At 39.9% G+C, this 27,376-nt stretch overlaps 1 protein-coding gene and 1 pseudogene across 5 annotated transcripts in view; one reads left to right on the top strand and one right to left on the bottom strand.

Moving 5' to 3' along the window:
* Window positions 1-27,376, bottom strand: part of Grik1 (glutamate ionotropic receptor kainate type subunit 1) — a 379,259-nt gene that overhangs the window by 261,514 nt on the left and 90,369 nt on the right. The gene's annotated exons all lie outside the window — the stretch shown is intronic.
* On the top strand, window positions 214-309 carry LOC129682589 (U6 spliceosomal RNA; annotated as a pseudogene).

A 27,376-nucleotide genomic window follows, 5' to 3' on the forward strand; every position in this document is an offset into this window, starting at 1 on the left:
AGAGCTTTGCAGCCAGTCCTGAAGATACCTGATAAAACAGGATCAGATGAATGGGGAGGAGGCCCCCCCTATCAGTGGACTTGGCAAGGGGCAGGGTGGAGATGAGGGAGGGAGGGAGGGACTGGGAGGGAATGAGGGATCAGGACATGGCTGGGATACAGAGTTAATAAAATGTAACTGATTAGAAAAAAATAAAATACAAAAAAAAAAAAGACCTCTAAGCTCAGATAAATACTAAAATTGGAATGATACAGAGAAGATTTAGCATGGCCCTTGCACTTTACTTATTTTTAATTCTTGCTTTTTCTTCCACTTATTAGATTGGAGAGGAAGAGATAGATAGAGTTAGTTACCTTGCTGTGGGGGGGGGGGAGAAAGAGATGAAGGAGGGGGAACAAAAAGGAGAGGAAAGGAGAGGGGAAGGGAGGGAAGAGAGGGGAGGGATGAGGCAAGGTGGGTCGGGCGAGGCAAGGAAAGAAAAGAGGAGAGAACAGAAGAGGAGAGGAGAGGAGAGGAGGGGAGGGGAGGGAAGAGATGAAGAGGCATCAACTGACTCAAAATTTTGTCATGATGCTTGGTTCCAGCCTTGCACGTTGAAGTGTTCCCAAGCACCTGTTACCAGCCTCCTGCTTGAGGACTGCAGGTTCTCAGATAGTAAAGGTGATGCGGCAGCTGAATGACTCTAGGAATGGGAACACAATATGCTCCAAAAGTAATATCATTTCTTATTAAAAGGGAAGTGGTATTTAACTGGCTGTTTTTGCCACTCTTGAGACTGACAGTCAATTTTGACTGTTTATTTTTATGTGGCTTCAATGAATGATTTTAGCTGATTCAACTTTGTGGTCCATACTGCTACTTGCACCAGATGGAAGCAGAGGGTGTCATTGGAGACATTCTGGAGAAATCTTTGAAAAATTAGATTCTTTAGAAATGAAATCAAGCCATGGTTTCAAGGATGGGAAGCTGAGTAAAAAGGGGAATAATGTGAACTTTGTTGAATTATTCCCAGTTTCTACACATTAGATAAAGCCAGAAAACTAAGGCATCAACTGTATTTTCAGTCATACGCATACCCTGTTCGTCATTACAGCTACTGAATGTTTTGGTATTTATGCCACACCCATCCTCTTTTAAGGATCATATTTTCTTTTTTCTTAATTTAATTTTATTTTTTTCTTATCAGTTACATTTTATTAACTCTGTATCCCAGCCGTGTCCCGATCCCTCATTCCCTCCCAATCCCACCCTCCCTCCCTTATCTCCACCCTGCCCCTTTCCAAGTCCACTGATGGGGGGGGGACCTCCTCCCCATTCATCCGATCCTGTTTTATCAGGTATCTTCAGGACTGGCTGCAAAGCCCTCCTCTGTGGCCTAACAGGACTGCTCCTCCCTTGGGGGGTGGGGAGGCCAAAGAGCCAAGGATCATATTTTCATTTAACTGTGCAGCTGTGGAATACACATGCAATGCCATTCTGTGAACTGCTTTATTTGTTTGTTTGGACCATGAGTAGCTTTGAAGAACAGTTACACAAACATTAGATGGAGTTGAGGGCAAAAGCTCTCTGTGCCTGTTTCTCCCTTTATGTTGAGCACATTTATTGGCGTTTCCTAAAGCAATAGTTCTCCACATCTCCCCTCTCTCAGAATGCATGTGCCATGCTAGAATTATTCATGATATAGTATATAACACATGAATCTTGCACACTCTCACTTCAAACCCTCCCATGAAACCATGAGCTGCCACCTGGATTTCCTTCTAAATTCCCACTCTAGACGCACCTTTCCTTCAGCTTTGCTGGAACTACGCTGGCCTTGGTTACCACAAAAAATGATCACCTCCGGATTTTCTGTTTATATTGTTCTCATCTCCCCTTCTCACCCACAGCCTGAAATTTCCATTTGCTGCATAAGTAGGTGACTCCCTCTCTTAGTACACCTTGTCTCTGAAGTGTCGTTTCTCTGGAAGCTACCCACTTACGTCTTTAATACCTATTTATTTGTATGTGTGGGGCACATGTGCCATAGTGTGCACCACTATGTGCTCCTGCGTGGGAGTCAGAGGACAACGCGCAGGATCTGCCCTCTCATTCCATCATGAGAGTCCTGGGGATCCAACTCAGGAGGTCAGACTTGGCAAGGAAAGCCCCTTTGTTCACTGTGACATCTTCCCAGCCTCGGAGTGGTCCTATTTTAAACAGCTAACTTACCCCATCATTTTTTAACTTGTACCTGATTTATCTTTTACAGGTCAACTCTCTCCATGATTATACTATAAAGTGGAAAATATAGACATATATTCTCTCAGTTCATTATCCAAATCCCAACGGAACATAAACTGTACAGCACTTGTTCATCCTTCTCCTACCACTAACTGCAGCCTTTGGAGCAGTAGTAGATAACTAGTACAGATCTCCAATGAATGGATGAGGGACGTAGCTGTTACTGAAAAGTTAAAAAGGCAATTGTCAAGTTCCCAGCAAAGTGTCTTTTTTTTTTAAAGATTGTTTATATAGCATTTTGCCTGCATGTTTACCTGCCCACCAGAAGAGGGCACCAGATCTCACTATAGATGGTTATGAACCACCACGTGGCTGCTGGGAATTAAACTCAGGACCTTTGGAAGAACAGCCAGTGCTTTTAACCTCTGTGCCATCTCCCAGTATCTTTAGCTTCACCCTTTACCCTTTTGTTAAAGATTATCAGAACATAAATGAATGGCAGCCGTAGCCTTTACTTTCTTTTCTATTTATTTTTCTACAAAAGCAATCCTGATGTCAAGCTTTATTTTTTAAAGTTTCACAGTTTCTGATTTATTTCCAATAAGTGATAACTGCATGTTGCAGCATCTGTCTCGAAAGCCGCCTGGTGTGAATGCCATTGTGAGTGGATCAGAACACAGACATGTATTCTCTTCCTCTGTAGGTCCTTTAATTACCTTTGCATTCTCAGAGTTGATGTCACCAATGTCTAGCATCTAGCATGGGCTCATTTATGAAGCAACGAAGAAATGCACAGATGAGTGAATGTGCTAGTCTGATTCCCCACATGCCAGAGGGTGAGGTCATCTTGGAAGGCATGCTGTCAGTCAGCTCCCCTGTGTCTCATTAAAGGGCTGCTTTTGATCAGTGTGCTCAAGTTTCCATAGGCAAGAAACCTGTGGCAGTGTTTTGGTTAACATGTTTGACATCTACTTTAAGTATTTTGTTTTTTTGTGACTAGGAACACAGCCATCGTGTTTGCTATTTTAAATTAAGACAAAAATACCTATGTATCAGAGGATAAAATATTTCATGTACAAAAGTCACCACAGCCTTTGTAATGTGTTGGTATAAATTCCAGAAATATAGGACTGTGTGCATCTGTGAAAACCTGGCATGATGTTTCTCTAGGCAGGTTATTAAAAACATACAGTACATTTTTTTACACACACACACACCTTTCTCTTTTACACACACATATGAAAATATTCACTGTTAAAGAATGTGCTTCCAAGTTTTGGTGATAGCAAGCGTTGTGGCGTTGTTCACATCCTATCCCTAAAGCCCTGTAAGTTTGACTTAACAATGATTTGGTATATTCCTTGCCCATAGCACAGCACCCATCCCCAGCGACCAGGGCCATCAGGCAAGCACAGCAGCAGAGAGCTACTCTTGCCCCCTGCAAATTAAAATGACTCAGAGCTTCTATTCTACACCTGTCAGAATGGCTAAGATCAAAAACTCAAGTGACAGCACATGCTGGTGAGAATGTGGAGCAAGGGGAACCCTCCTCCATTGTTGGTGGGAGTGTAAACTTCTACAACCACTCTGGAAATCAGTCTGGTGCTTTCTCAGGAAGTTGGAAATAGATCTATCTCAAGATTCAGCTATACCACTCCTGGTGTTATACCCAAAAGATGCTCCACCATATAAGGACACTTGCTCAACTATGTTCATAGCAGCTTTATTCATAATAGCCAGAAACTAGAAACAACTGAGATATCCCTTAACCAAAAACAGATTTACATTTACACAATGGAATAGTACTCAGCTATTAAAAACAAGGAAATCATGAAATTTGCAGGCAGATGGATGGAACTAAAAAATACTATCCTGAATGAGGTAACCCACATCCAGAAAAACACACATGGTGTGTACTCACTTGTAAGTGGATACTTGCCATATAGTGCAGGATAACCATGTTATGCTTGGTTGTAGACGGGAGTTGAGCATACCTATTCTTTAAAAGGCTCCACCCAGCAGCAGATCAAAACAAATGCTGAAACTCACCGCCAAACATTAGGTTGAACTCAAAGAGTCTTGTGGAAGAGTTGGGCAAAGGATAGCAAGAACTCCACAGAAATACCAACGGAGTCAATGAATCTAGGCCCATGGAGGTACACAGAGACTAACAAACCAAAGATGATGAATGGGCTGGACCTAGGCCCCTACACATGTGTAACTGTTTTCATGTGGGTTCCCTAGTAATTGGAGTGGAGCTGTCTCTGAATTGGACTCTGTTGCCTGCTTTTGATCACTTTTCCCCTAGCTGGGCTGCCTTGCCGGGCATCAGTGGAAGAAAATGCGATTAGCCCTGATGCAACTTGATGTGCCAGGGTGGGTTGTTGTTGGTGGTGGTGGGGCTTCTCTTTTCTGATGAGAAGAGGATGGGGGAATTGAGGAAGAGGGTTGGAGGGTCAGACTGGAAGGAGATGAGGGAGGGGACTGCAAGGTATGCAAATGTAACAAATAAAATTTTAAAATTTTGGCATAGTATGTTACTAGTTTGAAATAAAGCTCCCGAGAATGAATTCTTGCCATAAGGAGAACTTGACACTTTACCCAAACTATATTATGCTTTGACCATGAGTATTTAAATAAAACTACTAAGTAGATGAGGCCCTAAGCTGAATAGTCAGGACAAAACAGAGACTGTGAAATTTCTAGGCATGTACAATTATTCTCACAGAGCCATCAATCCAGATGTATGTTTCGTTGGGCTCCACATACATTATACTGGAAGTTAAGTTTACAAAGCCAATACTCTTGAGTATTATGGATGTTGAGATAAACAAAGATATTTGACGTAAAGCAATGTGAACTATGCCTCAGTTTTCAGTCCAGTCTGTATATGAATATGTCCTGTGCTTAGCAACCTAACAACTTCTGTCTAGAACACAATGCATGACTTGTCTATGCTTCATTTATGTTATTTGATTTGACTTCCTCAAATCTGACCCATGATCACCTCTGAGACTCCATCGAGAAGCTAAATTCACATAGCAAAGTGTCCCATCTAGTTAGCCCACCCTAAGCGCAGCAGTTCAGGTCGCTCTTTAAAAGCCTTCTATTCCTGCCTTTTTTGATTGCAGCGATTTGCGCTTCCTTTGTGCCGGAGGACCGACAGGCGCATGCACCCCATGTTTCTACCAACTCACTCTACATGAATGTTTAATGTTGCTTAGCTGCTCCTCCTGCTCTGGTTTGGGGAATGCTGGGTGTTAGGAGAGCACAAAAGCAGACATAAGACATCCTACCAGGCTCCCAGGAGCCAGGGGTGTGCAGAAGCAGCTGTACCATTTACAGTCTAATTGGCAGGGTCGTAGATCACAGGATGCCCAAAGTTCACCGGGAGGAGATAAAGATGCCGGAGGACCCCTGAGGAGATACATCAAGAGTTTCTCTTTTCTGCTTTTCTCACTAATGATTCCAGCTGTGTATTGCAGGTTGTAGGTTGTTATGGCGACCAAAGGGGAAAAACTTGGGAAACGAGGTGAAAATGTAAGTTGGAGAAGAACTCAGTTTTGACGTCTCTGCCTGTGAGGTAAGTTTCAGATAATAGCTGGAGAGAGTGCACACGTAGGTGAGCTGAAAGATGATGGTTGAGTGTGGGGTTCCCAGGGTGCGTTTCCTGCTCTACTGTCTTAAAGCACTGAGAGCACAGAATATGAATATGTGAACTCCGACAGCAGAAGACGTCCTTTGAAGCTAACCTCTAGTTAGCGAGTGTACAGTTGTGACCAAGCTACTTACCCACTCTGTAAATTGGGGTGATGAGCACACCTACCCTGGAATCTTTTTTTTTTTTTTTGAGGACAAAATAAGTTAATGTATGTAATAACACTTTCCTCCAAATAAGCAGTTATTATATATTTGGTCTCAGGATTGATTCTGTATTTCCACAGGTGTATGGTATATAAACTGTATGCAGTATGGTATATAAAAGCTCTAGGTTCAAATGTTCTATATAGTCTTTTTCTCTTTCGGTCACTTTAACTGATCCCTTCTTCTGTTGACTTTAATTTCCTCATCTGTAAATTGAAGATATTTGTAGTGACAATTTCCTAATATATGTTTAAAGTTAGGGAGGAGAGTCCTTAAAAATCCTTAACATGGCCTCTGTTATATTTTATTTACTCAGTGGTATGGGCTATGACTCCTACCAAGGGGACCTGCTACTCGTGACGCGACAGGACACTGCGGTAGATAACGTCACGTCACCTTTCTTCTAGAATGAAGGTTCCCAGGAATTGAAGGATGAAAAGCTATGAGTTTTTTTCTGTCTCCACTCTGAAATACTATTGTGAAAAGAGTAAATATGAGAAGAGTGTATTTACAATAGAATATCCTTTTCACTTATTATGTTTTGTTGGATTGTTATAATAATTAATAGAGGAATCATTAAAACTACAAAAACTCCAACTGGTCAGTAATTACAGAACGAATGTTGAATGTTTAACAGTGGGCTAAAGCACAGTGATTTTTATTCCTAATCATCCATCATCCAAACTAAATGCTTTAAAATTTTATGACTGCACAGCTAGTACCTGGTAATAACAAATTACTAGAGTAGATAGTGAATTTTTTTTTTTTTTTTTTTTTTAGCCATTACTCTTTTCACCTCATCAGGCAATCATGCACTACAGCTTTGATGATGATGGGTTTGGTCATGTGACTTTTTGATCAATGCTTGGTGGATATTTGAGCAGACACTGAGTTATCGCAACCTTGAGTTGGGTTATCGCAATCTTGAGTTTCTGCTCTCTGTTCTGCCAGCAGCATGCCCTGGAGAATAGCTGCTCCCTCAGTTGAGTCACATGAAACTCAACTGAGCCAGGCAGAACCTGGCAAAATTACAGAGGACCCACAGCCATCATGTAATGTGAAGAATAAATTACATATTTGCTTTTGTAAGCCACTGGGACTTAAGAATGGTTGGTTGCTTCAGTGAAAGCTGAATAATTAATAGAGGACCACCTTCCAGAGGACTTGCTATGTGCCCAGTGCTTGGGCAAGCACTAAACATATTTTGCCCTCTTTCAATTCTTGTGGGTTAAACATTCATATTTGTTATATGAGGAATGGAGCAAAAAACGTTGAGTAATATTTGTAACCAGGTTGGGATGCATTCTCAGGTCCATCCAAGTCTGAAGTCTAGAGTCTTAGATTGCATGGTGAAGCACAATGGAGAGAAGAAAAATGTTAGGGGAGACCTGGAAGTTAGGTGGGGAAGTAACTCAGTCAGTAGAAGCTTGCCTGGCAAGAATGCACACCTGAGTTCAATACGCAGAACCCACCAAAAAAAAAAAAAAAAAAAAAAAAAAAAAATCCAGCCATGAAAGCACAAAATTGGAATCTCAGGACTAGAGTGATAGGCCGTTCTGAGCCTCTGACCTCCACGTTTTTGTGCATATACACTCACACACAGACACACACACACACACACACAGAAAAGACAGACAGATGGCACACACAAGCACAAAGACATGAGCATCCATGCACGCAGACACACACCCACACTCAGGACAACCGTATGTAATCAATAATATCAGTGTTAACAGTAAGACATGTCAACATTCTAGCTGTTCAGTGTAGTTTACCTTAGAAGTTCTTTAAAAAGCATGGACTTATTTATTCGTGTGGGTTGGTGTGGATATGCAACAGAGCCTTGTAAGGTCAGAGGACAACTTATCTGAGTCCATTCTCTCCTTCCACCACGTGATTTCTGGGACTTGAACTCATGCTGCCAGGCCCAGATGCAAGAACTGAACCTATTGAACCACCTCAGCCCTAAATACTCTTCCTATTAACAAAACAACAAAAACTGGGCAGAACAATAAAAGTACTATTTTCATATCCAAAAGCAAATAATAGATACTAAAATTACAAGAAAATTTTGTAGGATCAACCCTTCTAAGGTTTTACATACCTGACAAGACAACAAAACCCACACTGTGTCCTACTTGGGTGATTTAAATTCTCTTGAAGGAAGAAGCCAGATTTTTATTCTAATCCATCTAGATTCTTAGCAAGGTCCCCTTAGCCCTTTCTATATAAACTCTGGCCTTAAGTAAGGCCCCCAGTGACTACTTGACTTTCTGTCCCTAGCCCAGCCTTGAGGATTTCTCTCCATTTGACAAATGAATAATTCAGAATTAGCAGCTTCAACCAGAGTCACAGCATTCCCCAGCCTCCCAACTTGGTCATATCCTCATTATGGGAAAAGCCATTCCAAAAGGCAAACAGCTTTTCATAATTGTTATTTAATGAATATTGCCTGCTCCTGGGAGTTCTTTCTCAGTATCTATTTGTAATTCAAAGGTCAGTGTAATACCACTGGCATACACAAGAATTCTGGGAGATTTGTTTCCCCTGATTGAAATTCAGATATAGTGGCATAGCAGATTAGTCTCTGAGTCTCTTCTGGGGCTTGGGTCACTATTAGGAGGAATTTGACCTTGTTTTAATTCCAGGGCTTCTCCAGTCACTAGGAAAACTGGCTCATTGTTAGGAAATGGGGCTGGGAACACATACACACTCACTGTTGGCCTAAGGGGCAAGTTATCAAAGAGAAAGGCTGATGCTCTCCCATGGTCATTATCCTTCCCTGTAATGTCACCTGAATATGCTTCTCCTTAAGGTAATTTAAGCAGGAGAAGACAGCCCCAGAGAGTAATTTAGGACTCATGTATGTACATATTTGCAGATTTATATGGCAAGCCACATTTAAATGAGCAATGGCAGCCTCATTTTGTGATAACATATATTGAAATATTATTCAACAAGAAAGCTATTTTCCAAGTAGGTGTGGGTGATGATTATTTATTAGTTTTAAATGCATCCCTTCTTTCCATCTCACCAAACATCACTTCCATGTTGAATGAGCTTGAAGTTCTTACACACTGAAATTTATGCATAAAGACAGGCCGCTTAGAGGCATGTGTGGCTTGAGATGAAGGAGAGACATAAAGCTTAAAGTTCACAGAATTTATGGAAGATGCCTGCTTATTTCAAAAGTAGAGACAAATTAAAAATCAAAGAAAAAGCGCTTGGACTGTCAGCATGAGCTGCCTGTATACATGTGAGAATTGGCAGACAGGGATGCTGGGGAGACAGAGGGAGACAGAGGAGAAAGAGGATGAGATTGAGAGGGGAAAGGAGAGAGGGAGAGAACAAGAGATAGATGGGAGATGGGGAGGGGAGAGAGAACACAGAGACAATTATTTCTCATTTTCTTCCTTCAATTCTATTTTGTAGCGTGATATTTGGAGTTCACCATTGAGGTTATTTCCAATCAAATTTCATTCAACCCTGGAACAATGTATAGGTTGTCAGTATAAACACGGCTGGGTTATGGGCCAAACATCCTCCAGGTTTGAAATGGAGGATATAAAATTAACGTCTATAAGGTCAACATAATTCCTCCTCCCCTGGAGAAATTCTGACAGGAAAATTGAAGCTAGAGGTTTGAAAGGAGGAGTCAATAGAATCTGAAATAAAAATCCAGAGTAAAAAAAGAAAAAAACACACTTTGGAGGAGAGAAAGCAAAGGTAACCTTTTTAGGAGACCTTCATCTTCCTGAGGAAAAGAGGAGAGAAACCTCTAGAGCCCTCTCACAGCCCTGTGTTGAATAATGGCTTAGACTTAGGGTAAGTGTGAAGTAGATGTCAGGAGTTTCTACTTGATTGTTAAGATGATGAGACTTTTTAGAAGGATGTGAACAAAGCAAATATTTTCTAGGAGTCTTTAGAAGGTCTCTAGATTAATTGCAACTACAAACTTCCATACATGATGCAAACTTCCACACATGTTTTGGGCTTTGCCTTTATTTTCCAAGGTATAGAGAAGAACAAAGGCCACAGAATAACCAGCTGTGCACACACACACAGGTCACCACCAGAGGCTAAATATTAATCAGTTCGTCCTTGAAAACACACTTAACCAAATTTCAGTTTTTCTTTTCTGTTGTCACATTTGATGAAACCATGTTTCCCCTCATTCTTTCAATGTAATCACTTTTCTCGAGGACACCAGTAATGTGTGTTGTAATAAGCCTGGTGTGCTTCCCTGGTACTTATCTCTTTTGAGTCACGTCAATAGCAACTGATGGACTACTCTTCATATATTGATAATGAAGCATGGAATAAGAGCCTGAGAAAAATGGGTTCTCAGACATTCTAATAAGAATTCCTTTTTAAGGAAAGCTGAAAAGATATATTAGCAAAGATAGATGGTAGATGGGCTTGGAGGAGTGAGAAGACATGGAAGGTTGTATGGATGAGTTAGAGATGTGAAGAGTCAAGACAGTGATGGTCAGCATTGTGATATTACAGTGTCCTAGACACTTAAAAAGTCTCAATTCCCTTTAGTGATAAGCAAGTTAAAACTACGAATACAGCTTGTTGAGAAAAGTTTGCCAACCAAATGTGAGGACCTGAGCTCATATGCCCAGCCCTGACATACGCCAGCAGGATAGCTCATATCTCTAATTCCAGAGATGGGGAAGCTCCTGAAATGTGAGGGCTAACTAGCCCTGCATGCTCAGCAACAAGCACTAAAGAGACCCTGTCTCAAGGTGAAAGGTGAGGACTCACAGCCTATGCTGTCCTCTGTTCTCTATAAGTACTTCAGGGTCTGTATACACACACACACACACACACAACTCATCCAAAGCCCCCATACATGAACTAAAAAAACAAAACAAAACAAACAAACAAACAAACAAAAAACAACAAAGAAACCTATAAATGCATTTGGGTTAAAGCAATATTCATTACTATTCAGTATTCTTGAATATTTTATGTGGATAGAAACTAAGTGAATTTTTCACAATAATTAATTCATTCACAGTAACAAGGATTTTTATCTTAGTTTTACAAATGACAATCAAGGCATAGCTCCTAAAATTCTTTTCAATATTGCCTATCTGAAAAGTGAATATGCCAGGATTTGAACACAGAGGGAATGTTGAGCCATGAGTTTAGTTGCTTGCTGGAAACTGAGAAAATTCCTATATCAAAGTCACTAACACTGTTTTAGTGAATCTAGTGGCTATTTCCCAGTACACTCTTATAGACCCTTTTTTTAAAAAAGCAGGGACACAATAGATTTCCTAGGTCACATAACTTGTTAGTGTATATCTGGACTGAATCCCAGGAACGTGCTTTTTAATTAACCCTTTATATGTATATACTTTGGGATGTGGAGGCGAGTTTATAAATGTGATACCGCAGCAGTGTGAAAGCCTCAGAAATCATCCCCCTGCAGACCTTTCAGTTTTAACAGCTTCTCACACCATGAACCCCCTTCACAGAGCTAATAATATTGGGTGAGAGACCATAGTGTGTGGTTTTATATAAAAAGAAAATCACATTGTAGATATTAGGTAGAAAAACTTACCCGTGACACTACTCCCTCAGCTCAAACTGCCTGGAGAAAGGCTTCTTGATTTGAAAAGGAAGAAAGAAATAAACTCCCATGTTAGACTTAAAATTTACTGCCAGGCTCACTGTCTTGAAATCTGATGCCAGTCATATCCCTACAGACTCTGTCTTGAGTTGACACCTATAGACTCAGCAGCTAGAACTGTAGTACCTAGGATACTGACTCTTCCTACTACCCTGACCTGAGCTTTGTACAGTAGAAGGTATAGCTGGACTCTACTCTCTGGAGAATAGGACATAAAAGTTAGCAAGGAACTGAGCTCAAAGCAGGTCTGCCATGGTTAGACTAAAGAGCAGTCAGAGAGCCAAAGCCCATAGTTACCCCAAAGTTCTCAAGAGCCTCCACACCTTCCCTGGCATTGAGCAGAGACATGCACACTGGTGAGAGACTCCAGCTTTGAGCTCCGTCATTGTCAGCCTTAGGGTGTCCCTGGAATGCCACTCAACCAGCTAATGCAGATCTCTGTGAGGCTGTGAGGTTCAGATGCAACCCAGCTCAGATTCAGCCTTCCCCAGCACTGACCCAGTGTCTCATGAATAGTTGAGCAAGATGTCATTTGCTAGGAGACAGGCTCATAAGTCCTGGGCTCCATCTTGGAACTTGAACTCAGTGGTGTGGAATAGTAATACAAGTTATATCCCAATCACCTTTACCCCTATGCTGGTTCCTATTAAAAACAATGGAACTTGCCCATCTAGAGAAGGAAACAGGATAAGTTTTCAGTAGATGTTCATACAATAAGCACTATAGGGTTTGTAGGTGATATTACCTAATCTAACCTCTAATCTCTACTACTGTGTATTAAGGTAGTTATAGACATGAAAATAAGTAGACATCATTATGTTTCAATAAAATTGTATTTGTAATTACAAGCAACAAAACTATACTTGGTTCATGAATTATAGTCTTCTGGCATCTGCATGTTGCAACAAAGTAGATGACATCACATTAAGATTAAGCAGTGTTATAGCTATAGTAAAATTCTACTTAATTCCAATATAATCATTCTTATTTTCAATTTTGAAGTTACAATATGCTTTTTAAGTTGGATATGTGGAAGACCAGAAAAGACAAGTGCATTGAAATAATTAGTCACACTGTTTGAAAGTTTGGTAAATATATGAAATAAATAGATGTGAGAATGGGCAATGTGATAACCAGGAGGCATGGCTCATTAGCAGACACCAATGCACCAAGATGCTGCAAGCCCAAAGCCGTAGATGCCTGAAAAGCTTGAGGGGTTGGTGCTGGTGTGCCAGTACTTTACAAAGATTTGAATGTATCTAAATTAAACTTAATGCTACAAATAATGATATTCTTTTCTAGGAATGCTGAAATTATTTGGCACCTGGTAAAAGACAAGAATGTTGTAAGTGCTTTATGTAATTTATTTTAAGTCTTTGTATTACCTAAGGATAGCCCAGTATTACAGTTGAATGTCAGATTTAATGTCATGAAAACCATGTATTACTGAAGATCATTTCTTTTTATTCCAAAGCAAACCAATGAACTCACCTTGCCTGGCTGTAATGTGTGCTTAGAAATATGACTTTAATAATTTTAGAGGCCAATCGTCCTGTAGCCTACCGATTCTCTTTTACAGGACTGATTTTACTCATTTCCAACTAACCTTACTACAGGAAAGATGAAAGATCTGAATTAAATCCTAAAAGTGGTGTTAAATTCTCACAGAAAACTGTTTTCTAGACATAAACAAAGACACACGTTGTTAGTGTCTGAGCACGTGCTCATATGAACTTACCGAGTTGCTGGAAGAGAATTTGCTGGGGTGTTACACCTGCACTGTGTAGCTGTAGCCTACAGAGGGTAGGGCTCTCTCTTTATCACGTACCAAAGTGAGATCATTATTGCATGAACATTTAGTGCCATATATTACAGAAGCAGGGACTGTGTTATCTTCTGCAGTCTCTGGGGCCTCCCTCACCGAACACCCTGCAGACTCTAAGCAGGAGCAATTGTTGAATGTTTGGTGATGACAAATACCTCGCAGTTTTTCTGTCTGTGTTAGCACATGGTGCCACTGACTGTCACTTCTCTTATTTTAAATGATCCGTTCTGCCACCCTAGCAGAAACACAAAGGGCAGATGTAGATGAATTGAAGATGCCTTTGAGGCCCTCTCTACTGTGGAGCATTGCCTGATAGAGCCGGATCCTGCACGCTGTCAGATATAAATTATTCATCCTACATCAGTCTACCTTTCATTCTGCTGTGTCTGCACAGACAGGATTGATTCACACATCATATTCGGTAGCATTTATAATCAGAGAGACTGGAAACATTTTCACAGAGAGGAAAAACTTGTGAGAATGCACTCAGGATAACTACACTCGTAATTGGTTCTCCAGTTTCTAACTAAACAAGGGGTGTGCAGGAAGAGGGAAAAATGTCGCTTTTTGTCAAAATATTCATTGCTTAGACAGTAATTCCCAAATACTAACACCTACTTTCACACAAGACCTAGGAAATATGAATCAGTTTGTGAGATCTGACACCACATGTTCCAAAATAGTGTTCCTCGCTCACAATGATTGCAAAATGCTGGCTTGGAAAATCTGTACAGTTATTTCAACCAAGAATATGTATGAATCAAACACAATGTTATGAATCAGTTAGTTATAGTTATTATGTGTGTGTGTTTGTGTGTGTGTGTGTGTGTGAGAGAGAGAGAGAGAGAGCTTGTGTATATGCACATATTGTTTAATCTTTCACTCAGGAAACAAAACATGACTATTGCATCAAAGACACAAACTTACAGAAGGTAAAAACTGAGAGTAAATCAAATAAGAAATAAGTCTGGATTTAAAGGGAATGCTGAAGACCCATCTACTTCTATTAGCTTCCTTCCTGTGTAATCAGTTAGACAGCAATTTGTAAAAGAAACACCGTTAGCCACACAGATTTAACAGCACTGAGGATTGAGTGGGGAACAAAAAAGACCTAGTAGCACCTGTCTCATAAGTCAGAGACCTCATGATGGCTGTCTGAGCTTAACTCAGTCTGTCTCTTCAGACTTTATTGCATTTCAACAGGTGCTATAACAGTTCATACAAGGTCAAATGAGATGTGTGTAAATGAACAAGGGAACATGGTAAAGCCTGTAGGCAGAGAGACATTGCCTCAGTCTGTGAATGTTACATTAGGTTAGAGACTCTGATAGGTGCATGATGACCCAAGCTGTTATGTGAGGAAGACTCCAGCAGCTTACGGGACTTTGATAAGCATAAAAACCTGGAAACAATGGAGCTGATGCAATGCAACAAAGGTGCAAAGAGACTTATGACATTAGTTTGAAGCTCATTCATAAATAGAGGCATCCTATTCATCCATGCAGAACCTGACACATAGCTTCCCCGGTCTGTGTTCACGGAAGCCTTTTACAAGTGTGTGAATAATCTTGGTGAAAGTCTGCTCCTATTCAGCATGTCCTATAATACCCTCTCTCCACAGTTTAACACAGGCTGGTGAGGTTTCAGGTGCTCTCCCCTACACAGTATTTGCCAAAGGCAAATATATCATGTCTAACCTATGTAAATGAAGAGTGAGATGGTTGCAGATATAGTTTATCAGCGTTCCTTGCATTGAGGGGCTCAGCAATTTTTTTCTTTTTCTTCATCTGCCACCATCAATGTCCTTCTGATGGTCTCTTTTTAGTCTTCTGAATGCCCCAAACAACTGCCTCAAAAGAGATTTTGTAATTTCTATGCCTACTTGCAAAAATGTTCCTCCATCCCTAGCATTCTCCCTCAAACAGATAATTACTCGTGATCTCATAGTCAAACATACCAACTCAGGACTATTTTTACTTTAAAGGTCGATGAGTTTCTCCATGACATGCACAGAAATCCTAATTTTATATATGTGAATATAATGGTATCTATAGAATCAGTTCTGTAAAGAAAGATGTTTCTGTACTCAGGGAGGCAGAGGCAGGTGGATCTCTGTGAGTTTGAGGCTGACCTGGTATACAGGGTGAGTCCAAGACAGCCAGGGCTACACAGAGAAACCCTATCCTGGGAAAAGAAAAAGCTGTTTCTGAAGCTCTTGTCTCATATAATCAGAAGACAGAATGAGGACAGTGTGTAACTTCAAATAATAACTCATTTGATGATCACGTCATAGGATATAAAAACAGCCAATGCATAGAATCTGGAATCTCAGAGCTTCTCCAAGTCTGGAAAGCCTCTCTATAAACTCCATGAAAGTATCTGGTAATGAACCTTAAACCAGGGGTAATAATTACTTTTCTCATGTCTGTGGCCAATGACCTGACAATAGCACCTGAAGGAGGGAAGTTTAATCTTGGTTTAAAGTTAAAGGGGGCAAAATCTCTCGTGATGGGGTAGGCGTCATGGCAGGAGCAGGAAGCAGCTGGTCATAGCTCACCTTTGGTCAGGAGACAGGGACCGAACATCAACTGGGGCTGGATTGTCAAGTATCAGGATTCCCCCAGTTGACTGGCTTCCTCAAGCAAAGTTCTACCTCTTAAGGTTTCACAGCTTTCCCAAACAGTATCAACTGGTTGTGGTCATATTGTTCAAACATGGCATTCTGTTAAGGACAGGGGAGGCACATTCCACATTCAAAACACTGTAGCAACATGTCCTAATTCAGCATAAGGCAATGTGTGAGAATGGCTGTTTCCTGTCTTTTACTTGACTTGCTTTGTCAATATTTATTTTTATTCGAATTTCAATCCTGTTTAGTTAGAGAATTCTGGCTCAGTATAAACTGGTTCTCAACACATATACTCCGTCACAGAATGTTACTTTTCACTCCACTTTGTGGAAACAGGCAATTGTGGTGACAGCAGGCCACGGACAGAGTCCTCCTGAGGACAATGAGAAGCTGCTCTCCTCACCACTCTAGCAGGCTGTGGGCCACTGTTCTGTTTTCATGTGCATTCAGTTCAGCCTGCCTGCACTCTGCCCTTTATGAAGTAGTGAGTATAATTTCTTAGAAATGAAAGGGGAAAACAGAAATCCAACAGAAGGAAATTGAACTGAAGCACTGGAAAATTTCAGAGTAAATAGTATTATTTCTTAATCTTTAATGCAATGAAAACAAAGTCATCTGAAGTAACATTCTTTGAGGACAAAGTAGGCAGTGCATAGGCATGTAAAAGCACTAAGTTGCATTAAATATCTCCAGAAATGCTTATGGCTCCTGGAGACAGACATACCCAGTGGGTTAGCTGCAAATTTCAATGTTTGTTCGTCTGGACACAGTAGAATTTATTTCTTGCTATTCAGTTGCCTGGGCTTTACATTAATGATGATGTGAGCAAAACATACAGCAAATAAAATTCCTGCTTGGCCGCATTAAACATGAGATGTTTTAATGCACCCTGATTGCCTGGATTACATGTAAATCTTAAGTTTGCTGACGGAAAACCTTGAAAATCCTCTGTAAATAGCTAACGGATGCATGCATGTATAGATACTATCATGGATAATAAGTAGATAATACAATAAACTCACGAAGGTATAAACCAAATTAGATTAGTACTATGCTAAAATCAGGTCATAGTTTTTATGGTTGAAAAGCAGTTATTGTAGGGAAGTGCAGAAGATGTAACGCTTAATTGTCTCTGCACTATGCAATAGTGAGTGTTTCTTGTTATGGGCTAGTGTGCATCCTCGGCAGAGCATAGGCTTGACACACAGAAAATGCGCAATTCAGGGTTTGTTCAGTGAAGAACTAAGTAAGTGGCTGACCTTGAACTCCTGATGTCTTGGAAGAACATCTGGTGCTTGTAAATAAAAAGCTCGGAAGTGTTAACATGTTGTTGAGAATAAGTGAGCATGCTGACTAAAGACACAATATTCCTCAAATATTCAGAGCACATGGAGACAAATAGCCTGTGGATGTCTGGAAAAAGAAGAGCCTTTCCTGGATATGTCTACTCATTTCTGAAATCAGCCTTACTTCTCAAGTATTTCACATTTAATTCTAAATGTTTCAGAACCTATAAATAAGAAAAGAATTGCATAAAAGTAAAGCAGAATCCATTACATTCAAAATCACGGAGCCTTAAGACCCAAATTTATGGTGAGGCAAACTGCTTTTTAGTGTGGGATTTGGTGGAAAATATACTTGTCTCATGCAGCCTCCGATGCCTAAGTGTCAAAAGATGCTGGGTGTTATTCTCATTTACGCTAAGGAAGTCATGTTTTTTTCTAGGGAAGCTAGACTCTGTCTTCTGATATTTTATATGGGAAGGCAAGTTAAAATAACTCAAAAGAAACTGAGAATGATGACACGCATGGAATACCAGACTTTAAGGGATGCTGTTAGAAGAATCAAGGTCATCTTCGGTGACACAGTGTGCTTGAGGCCAGCCTGGGCTATGTGAGGATCCTTTCACACATAAAGAATAACAACAACAAAAAGACAAAGAGGATTCTTATAGAGAATAGGCTTAATTGTGAATTGTTAGAGTCTGTAGAGGAATGATTGTTCAAAATGTTAAAAGATGACTTTTTTTTTTTCTGAACGTTTCAGTTAGAGGAGAAAGGAGAAAAATCTCAAGGAAATAAAGAGTCTTATGCTCTTATCAGTGGACTAGGGGAGGGGCACAGGGGGAGAAGAGGCAGGGAGGGTGGGACTGAGAGGAGACAAGGGAGGGGCTACAGCTGGGATATAAAATGAATAAATTACAACAAATAATAAACAAAAAAGAATTTTACAAAAAGCTTCTTATGTGTATCACTTCTTGATGGAGGGTTGAATATGGGTTAGGGAGGCTTGCAACGTGAGTGCCAAAAAGTTAAGATTCTGTTGACCTGAAAGTTGCAGAATTAAGCATCCTTCCTAAGGTCCTCCTTGTCATTTAGCGTCTATAGGACTGTGGATTTTAGCATGCTTATCCTGTATTATATGTCTTATATTCCCTTGTATGTGCGTATATACCATGTGTTTCTTTCTGGTTCTGGGTTACCTCACTCAGGATGATATTTTCTACTTCCATTCATTTGCCTGAAAATTCATGATTTCCTTGTTTTTAATATCTGAGTAGTATTCTATTATGTAAATATACCAAAATTTCTTTATCCATTCTTTGATTGAGGGACATCTAGGTTGTTCCAGATTAGTCTATTACAAATAAAGCAAGGGGGACACGAGGAAGGATACTTTCTCACTCAGAAGGGCAAACAGAATAGATACCAGAAGCAGTTGAAGAGAGGTAACAGGACTGGAGCCTATCGTAGAAGTCCTCTGAAAGACTTCACCCACTACGGGATGGAAGCAGATGATGAAAGACAAAGTTTGGGTAGAGTGCAGCAAGTCTTATACAAGAGTGTGGGGATGAAGGTGACTCAGAGGAAACAGGAGCTCCACAAGGAGACCAACAAAGCCAGCAAATATGGGCCTGGACGAGAGAGAGGGGGCTGCAGAGACTGAAGCACAATCAAGGACCATCCATGGAGAAGACCTAGATCCACTGCTCAGATCTAGCCGATAGGCAGCTCAGTCTCCATGTGGGTTCCTGAGTAAGAGGAGCACCACAGAGGAAGAGGATACAGGCAGTCCTGATGAGACTTGATAGGTTAGGGTCAGATGATAGGAAAGGAGGGCTCCCTCTTTCTGTGGACTAGAGGAGGGGAAATGGGGAAAAAGAAAGGAAGGGTGGGACAAGGGAGGGGCTACAATTAGGATATAAAGTGAATAAATTTCAACGAACTAATTAAATAAACAAAAGAATAAAGTGAAAGTTGCAGAAACTAGGGACTATAGCCAAGATTGAGGTTTGTGTATTAAAAGTAAGAAAAGCAGGGCATCCTCAGAACGGCAGTTAGGACAAAGGACAAAGCAGTTAGTAGGTAGAAACTGGAATTCAACATTATTTCAAAATCACAAGCTCCCCCATTCCCATGCTTGCCTCTACTGTTCCCAGAGTTTAGAACTAGAGAATTCACAGATGAACGTAAATGTATTTTCTTCAAGTTTCAGAAAGCTTGGATTTTTGCAGACTAAAACCAAGAACTTGGTATTCAAAGCAATAAGACTCTAAAATTATAAAAGAATGACCTGTGGACTCAGTGTGGAGTAACAATAGCAATATCTATCACAGGCTATCTGGGAAAAAAGTGAGAGAGCAAAATTACGAAAATTAGTAGGGTACCCTGTGTGACACACAGTGACACACCACAGACGCCATGGCAGGTTTATCTTTTTATTTTTAATTTTTTGTTCTCTTTTGTGTGTATGTGGGTGGGGGGGTGGTTTCCAGGACAGACGGCAGATATGAAGAGATGGAGAGATGAGCTGGATTGGGGTACATGAAGTGAAATTCACAAAGAATCAATAAAAGTTGGGAAAAAGTCTTGCCTTTATCACAAGTAGAGATCTAGAGGTTAACAGAAGTTTAGATTATTACTAAATAAATTTAGTTAGATTTTATTAGATAGTCTGCTTTAAGTTTCCAGTGTTTGTCAACAAAGATGGCCTATATGATCATTTTTAAAAGGAGACAGGCTACTGTGCTTAGAGAGGAAACATTAGTGGATCAATATCAAAGAAGAGGTTTTCTCATGTTTTCAAGGCTGTGTGCATGCAGTTATTAAAACTATTTACAAAGTAGATATCACATGGCATAAGAACTTATAAACTTTGTACACTGCAAAGTACAATTAAGTGTACAATTAAGTACGCTTAAGTACAATTTCACAATGACTGTGAAATTCTATTTATGGATTGAAATATTCAAGGAGCCTGTTACAGAAGGGAGGGATGAGACTCTTTGCCAGCCCGTGGAAGGCGTCAGGATTGGGCTGAATGTATTACTTGCCAACATTAATAAAATATCATGAAGACAAATAAAAATATCCATGTTCACCATGTGAACAGCAGCAAGTGAAGGTCATTCAAGACTTCATTTGCATAGACAGGTCTTTCAGTTTCAAATATCAATAATTCAGTGTACTACTGCAGGAAAGGCAAACAGCACGGAATCCAGTACTGTAGATTTTGAGGGGCGGCTGACAAAATAGGAATCATGGTGCGAGGCAGACAAGGTTGGCTTTGCTCATCTGCAGCGTTTTATCTGGACAAGAAGTAGATTATACCACATCATCCAAAGCTTAAATTAAGACATCTCAGTGGATGCTCAAAGAAGGTAGACTGTGGAAGGTGAGGAGGTTTGGATGGATTCTCAAAGATTCATGAAGTTTGCTATGAGGTAAAGGGTAGGTTTCTAGGTTTTGGAATCAGAGAATGAAAATATAAAATTTCGTTTTACGAATCATTGTCTGTTTTTAATTTGGAGATGATTCTGTTATTTGGGAGAGAATGTTTTATCTTTTACCAGAATTTACATTAAAAAAAAGAAAGACACACTTTGAAAGCATCAGAAATTTGACCCTATGAGATTTTGCAAATGCTATTATTTCCCAGAATATTAAAATTTCTGTCAAACAGACCAAAACTCACCCTTACCATTTCATATTCCAGCAACACACTGGGAATCACAGTTAGAAGCCTGTAACAGGTAAATAATCTTCCATGCCTTGCAGGTATGTGTTTTGATCTCCTCATAGTTTATCATACCTGAGAATCTTTGAAGTAGAAAGATGAATAAGGTAGAAACCCACTATTCAGCCAAGTAGTATTCCTGAAACTCATTTTGTTAGGAAGTGTCTGTGGTTGACTCCAGGAACCCCCACTGAACCTGTTAGAGCTATCATCACAAAACAACCACTCATTAGACCAGTAAGAGGATAAAAGCATCAAGAAAATGATTTTGTGCAAAACAAACCCAGTGATTGTTATGGCTCAAAATATTTTCTATACTGTGTCTGAATGCTTAATGACATTTTCTACCATTCTTTTCCTGAACTGTTACGATAACTCTCAATGCAGAACAAAACAACCTTAAGGCTCAAAAGAGCTCACTGCAGAAAATTGCTCCAAACACAACCATTCTGATATCCACAATTTTGTAAAATGCATACACAAACAGGACAGATTGTTGGGAGCCATGCGAGAGCAACAGCAAAACAGCTCTAGAACTCACAGAATGAGGCTCACCAGTTAGCACAATCTCAATGAATTTGTCTTGGAGAGGCATAGCCCTATGTGTTCTGAGGACTCCATGATGTTCTGGAGCATAGCTCTGCTCATTGCCCTTATGGTCATGCCATCCCTCATAATATATGAGTTGTGTGAAACTCTAAGGCGGCCTCCAGCCTCTCACTGAGCAATATATCTGGCACTTACAATTAATAATGCTTGATCGCTTATAGGCATGGTTGCTGGAGCAGGTTAAGGATTTAACCACCACCCTTGAAAAGAATCCACAGATGTAGATTGTTAAAAATGACCACTACCTTTAGAATTAGGAGAAACCGATTGTTTAGCAAGGTAAAGGTGTTTTCACTAGTGACTCTGATGTAGAAAATCTTAGGGAAAATAAGATTAGCTAGCAAGGTTAAGTAAAGATGTTTTTGCTAGTGGTTCTGATGAGGAAAATCTTAGAGAACAGTTGGAAGTTCAGGAAAGTGCACACTTAATTGTAAAGCCAGGGGCTTGTTGAGGTTGGTGAGCAAGAACAATACTCCAGTTAGCACTAGCTGATGTGACTCTTTCACTGAAACTAGGCTTCAAGGTGATTAATTTCTTGTACCCATTTTTGTTCTCAGCTTCCTGTGATGATTTAATAAAAATTATGAGTAGATGTGCACCTTAAAGATTTTTAAGTAGAGATGGCTGATTGTTTTTTATATAAAAGTTTAGACTTGTGATTTTTTTAAAAAATTTTATCAGACTACTTTTTTAAGATAATTGATTCTTTCTTTGTAACGGCAAGCTGCCATTAAAGAAGAGCTGGCTGAGAAATTACCTTGCTTGCTCACCTTGTTAATATATAAGCTGGTTGCTTGGTTACAAATATATATGAGTTCTTGGAAATAACTTGTTTTTCATCTTTGTTTTTCACTCATAATAAGTAGAACATTTGATCATGTGACGTCATTGGGGAACATGTTTTCTTATGTATACTCACTGTAATCATTCACTTAAAGAACAGTAAAATGTAACCATATTGTGATTTTATACTGCTTGAAAGGTTTTGCTGGCATATAAGAGTGCAAGTGTGATTGGAACTTGCTCTTTGGAGTTTGTTCCATCCACCAAGATGTATGTATGTGAGGTTGGGTTGAACCTCACTCTTTGGAGTTTCCTTTATTCAACCAATATGTGAAGGTATAAGTATGTGTGTATGTAAGTATGTGTATATGTATACGTAAAATAGGAGAAGTCTGTAAGAGAAGCTAAATATAGAAAAGAAAGAAGTTTGTCGGAACCTACCTGCTAGAGTCTGTCTTACTTCATCAAGTGTAAGTGTGTGTGTGTGTGTGTGTGTGTGTGTGTGTGATCTTTTTCTTTTTTTCTCTCCTTCTTTTCTTTTTAGACACTTGCCACAATCTGTGGAAGGCCCAGCTAGGAGTCAGCAGCTCTAGCCCTCCCTTACATGGAAGCTGTGAGCCCCCACCAGGAAGCCATCAGCACTGGCCCACCACCAGCAATTGAATTCTAGCCCTACACTTTGTCACTCTCAGGGGAGTCCATGGTGGTAAGCATCAATTCCAGCCCTGGAAATTACCCTCAGAAAAGGTCTGCAGGTTTACCAGCCAGGCAGCCAGCCACGGCATCTAGCCCTGACTCAGTTTGCCTCCAGTTGAAATGTCGCAGCTGAACTTCGACAATAAATGTCATTTATTTATTGCTTGGCTCACCAAATAAATAGAAAGGACTTTTTTTTTTCATTAGGTAGTGTCTGATTATACTGCATGACTAAACTTTACATTGGGATGGCATGGCATTAGTTGGCAATTGAACAAAATATATAAAATATTTAGCTGCTCTTTTTTTCCTACTTGTTTATGTAAGATAAGAAAGCCAATACTTCAAATTAGTTTGTATAAAACTGCATAGCACCATACCATACAATTGGACAGACTAGCACACATGAAATGGCAAGTTACTTTAGCCTTAGGATAACAACCTTAGGATAACAGCTGATTTCCACTGTCAAAGTTTGATGTCTTTATTGAATTAATCAAAGTGGAGCCATAGAAATCAATGGCATATTTCTAAATGTGGATCGAGATTGTGTTTGCTTCTGTCACCAATGGGGATTCCATGGTACCAACTGTGAACATGCAACGATTATTTAACATGCCTGAAGGTGGTGTACTCCTTCTGCTTAAAGAGATCTACTCAGATATCCACTAGTGTGTATCTTCCAGTCTTGCTCATAAGTGTGAACAGACCGCTTCACTCTTCGTGTTGTTTCTTCTAAAATTGAAATGATGATTCCATCTATGTCCGTGGTAAGGTTAACAGGTCCACATATGAACAGGACCCACATGATGATATTAATCAATCATAAGTTAAATGGAAACATTATTATTGGCTTTGGGGTACATATTAGCTGATGAATGGGTGCTTTGTGCTTCTTTTCTGGACCAGAAACATGCCCTGATTATGGTAAAAAGAGACAGCATCTATGCTTATTTCTATACAGAGTGCCAACCAACCTGTCATTTCTTCCATACTTGTTATGTTTTCTAGATCCTTTTATTTTGGAAAATTTTTCTAGAAACACATATCAGATGTTTGGATGGATCATGTCATCCCTAATGTCCATCTCATCCCTGCTTGTAGAATACACACACCACCACATAAACAATTCTGATTGCCTCTCAGCCTCTACACTTCCTCAAACTGCTTGTTGACTCTGTCTCGTGTGATGGATTATTCTTGTTTCTGGTTAAATTATTAGAGAAGCTTACACACCTCTATTTGATCTCTTCTTTCTATATGTGTTACCTCAGCAAATGTGCTGATATAACCTGCCAAAATTACAGACTGCATCACAGAGCCAAATGCAAGCACTCTTGTTAAGTCAAGCTTTGAATCACTCAGTTTACCATAAACTTTCAGAAGTGAATATTTAAAAGGAGTGTGTGTGTGTGTGTGTGTGTGTGTGTGTGTGTGTGTGTGTGTATGTATGTATAAAATTTGGGTTGAGTTGATAGACAACAACAACAAAATGTGGCCACAAATGGACTATAGTTGACTTTCATCTATCTGTTTAGTGGTGATTTAGAAGTCTGTTGAGAATGAAAAGATATATTTTTCAAGCTAATGATTATGTTTCTTCTTATAAAGAATGCAGTGAAGGTCGAAATGAAGAAATAGAGCCAATGATGTCAAGAAGTTATTCTCCTAACTATAGCATGGTGCACTGAAAATGCAGACAGCTTAGTAGAAATTTTCAAATTTTCTCCACTTTCAGGAGGAGGTCAATTTAAGATTAACTTCAGAAAAATGTTGTGTTCAGTACCTATCTGTGGAGCACATTCAGTGTTGATAATTCATTATTTCCTATCATTCTTGTCAATTTGAGGACAAAGTTCTGGTAGGGAGAGCTAGTACATGGCAGATGGTAGAGGACCTGGTACCTGGCAGATATGTCAGCATTCACTTTTCATATCATTTTTTGAAAACAACCTCTGAACTTCACTAGCTGGACAGAGTGTTAATACTTTGGCATTCAGTAAAACAGGAATCCTTACATTTTTTTCACTGACTATGGAGAATGCTTTCCCAGTTTTATTCACAGTTTGAGATCCATTTAGACTTCAAGGTGTTATTTTCTCAGATCAAATATTTTACTCAGTGACTGCCTTCAAAGTAATAGTACAGAGAGTGTTCATAGCAAAAGACATGTGGTATGCTCCATATTATTGTTTTATGTATCTACATTACAACTACTGACTACTTTTGAATTTTTTATCTGTATCCTCAGTTCTCAATTACCTGGCTTTGTGAATGACATGGTGTAATAGGGCACAATAAATGTCCATGTTTTATGAATGAACCAGTGAACAGTTATCTTCTGAATACACCCAACATTCATAGGTTTCGTGTTTATAGGGTTTATTAGCTTGACCCAGAGATAAATGCTGGATGCCCAAGTCCTCTGAAAGCCTCCGAGGAATGCCTGATGCAGCTCCATATATTCACAGGCATAAGAATTTGAATCAGCTCCCAGAAGTTCAAAACAGTTCTCGCTCTGTAACTTGACCTTTCAAGAACTTATGTTTATTGGGGTGGGGGTGTGTTTGGTCTTTTTTTTTTTTTCTTTAAATGTTATTTTCTCAGATGTAGGGATGCTGAAGATCTTTTCCCAGTCTGTAGGCTGTTGTTTGTTCTTTGCTTTACAGAAGCTGTTCAGTTTCATGAGGTCCCATTTATTGATTGTTGCTCTTAGAGCCTGTGCTGTTGGTGTTCTGTTCAGGAAGTTGTCCCCTGTGCCCATGAGTTCAAGGCTCTTCCCCACTTTTTCTTCTAATAGATTTAGTGTGTCTGGTTTTATGTTGAGGTCTTTGATCCACTTGGACTTTAGTTTTGTGCAGGGTGATAAATATAGATCTATTTGCATTTTTCTACACAACCCTACATCTGACAGGGACTAATATTGAAAATATATGAAGAACTCAAGAAATTAAAAAAAAACTAAAATAATATAATTTAAAAATGCGGCACAGAGCTACACAGAGAATTTCCAACAAAGGAATATCTAACGGCTGAGAAACACTTAAAGAAATGCTCAACACCATTAGTTATGCAAATCAAAACAATTCTGAGAAATCTTACATGTATCAGAATGGCTACAATCAAAAACTCAAGTGACAGCACACGCTGGTGAAGTTGTGGAGAAAGGGGAACACTCCTCCATTGCTGGTAGAAGTGTAAGCTTGTACAACCACTTTGGAAATCAATCCAGTGCTGTCTCAGAAAATTGGAAACAACTCTACCTCAAGACCCACCACTCCTGGGCATATACCCAAAAGATGTTCCACTATACAATAAAGATATTTGCTCAACTCTGTTCTTAGCAGCTTTATTTGTAATAGCCAGAAACTGGAAAAAAATGTCCCTCAACCAAAGAATGCATAAAGAAACTGTGGTACATCTACAAAATGGAATACTATTCAGGTATTAAAAACAAGGATATCATGAGATTTGCAAGCAAATGGATAGATCTGGCAAAGATCATCCTGAATAAGGTAGACCCAGACCCAGAAAGACAATCATGGTACATACTTACTTATGAGTGAATATTAGTCATATAATACAGGGTAGCCATATTACAATCCACAAACCTAAAGAAGATAAGTAACAAGGACACTTGGGAGGACACTAGGGAGGATGCTGAATTCTCATTAAGAAGGGAAAACAGCATAGACAGCCAAAGCAAGTGAAGAGAGGGAACTGGACTGGAGCCTACCATAGAGGTCCTCTGAAAGACTCCACCCACCAGGGGATGGAAGCAGATGATGACACTCCCAGCCAAACTTTGGGCAGAGTGCAGAGAGTCTTATGGAAGAGGTGGGGGAGGGGCAAGGATAGAAGGATCCAGAGGGGACAGGAGCTCCATAAGAAGACCTACAGAGTCAAAAAATCTGAGCCCAGGGAGTCTTGCAGAGACTGAGGCACCAACCAAGGGCAATGCATGGAGAGGACCTACAACTCCTTCACAGATGTAGGTGATAGGCAGCTCAGTCTTCATGTGGGTCCTCTAGTAAGGGGAACAGGGGCTGTCTCTGACACGGACTCTGTTGCCCTCTCTTTGATCACA

Source organism: Psammomys obesus, unplaced genomic scaffold (genome assembly GCF_907164565.1).
Source record: "Psammomys obesus unplaced genomic scaffold, mPsaObe1.curated_primary_1811, whole genome shotgun sequence".
Taxonomy (NCBI): domain Eukaryota; kingdom Metazoa; phylum Chordata; class Mammalia; order Rodentia; family Muridae; genus Psammomys; species Psammomys obesus.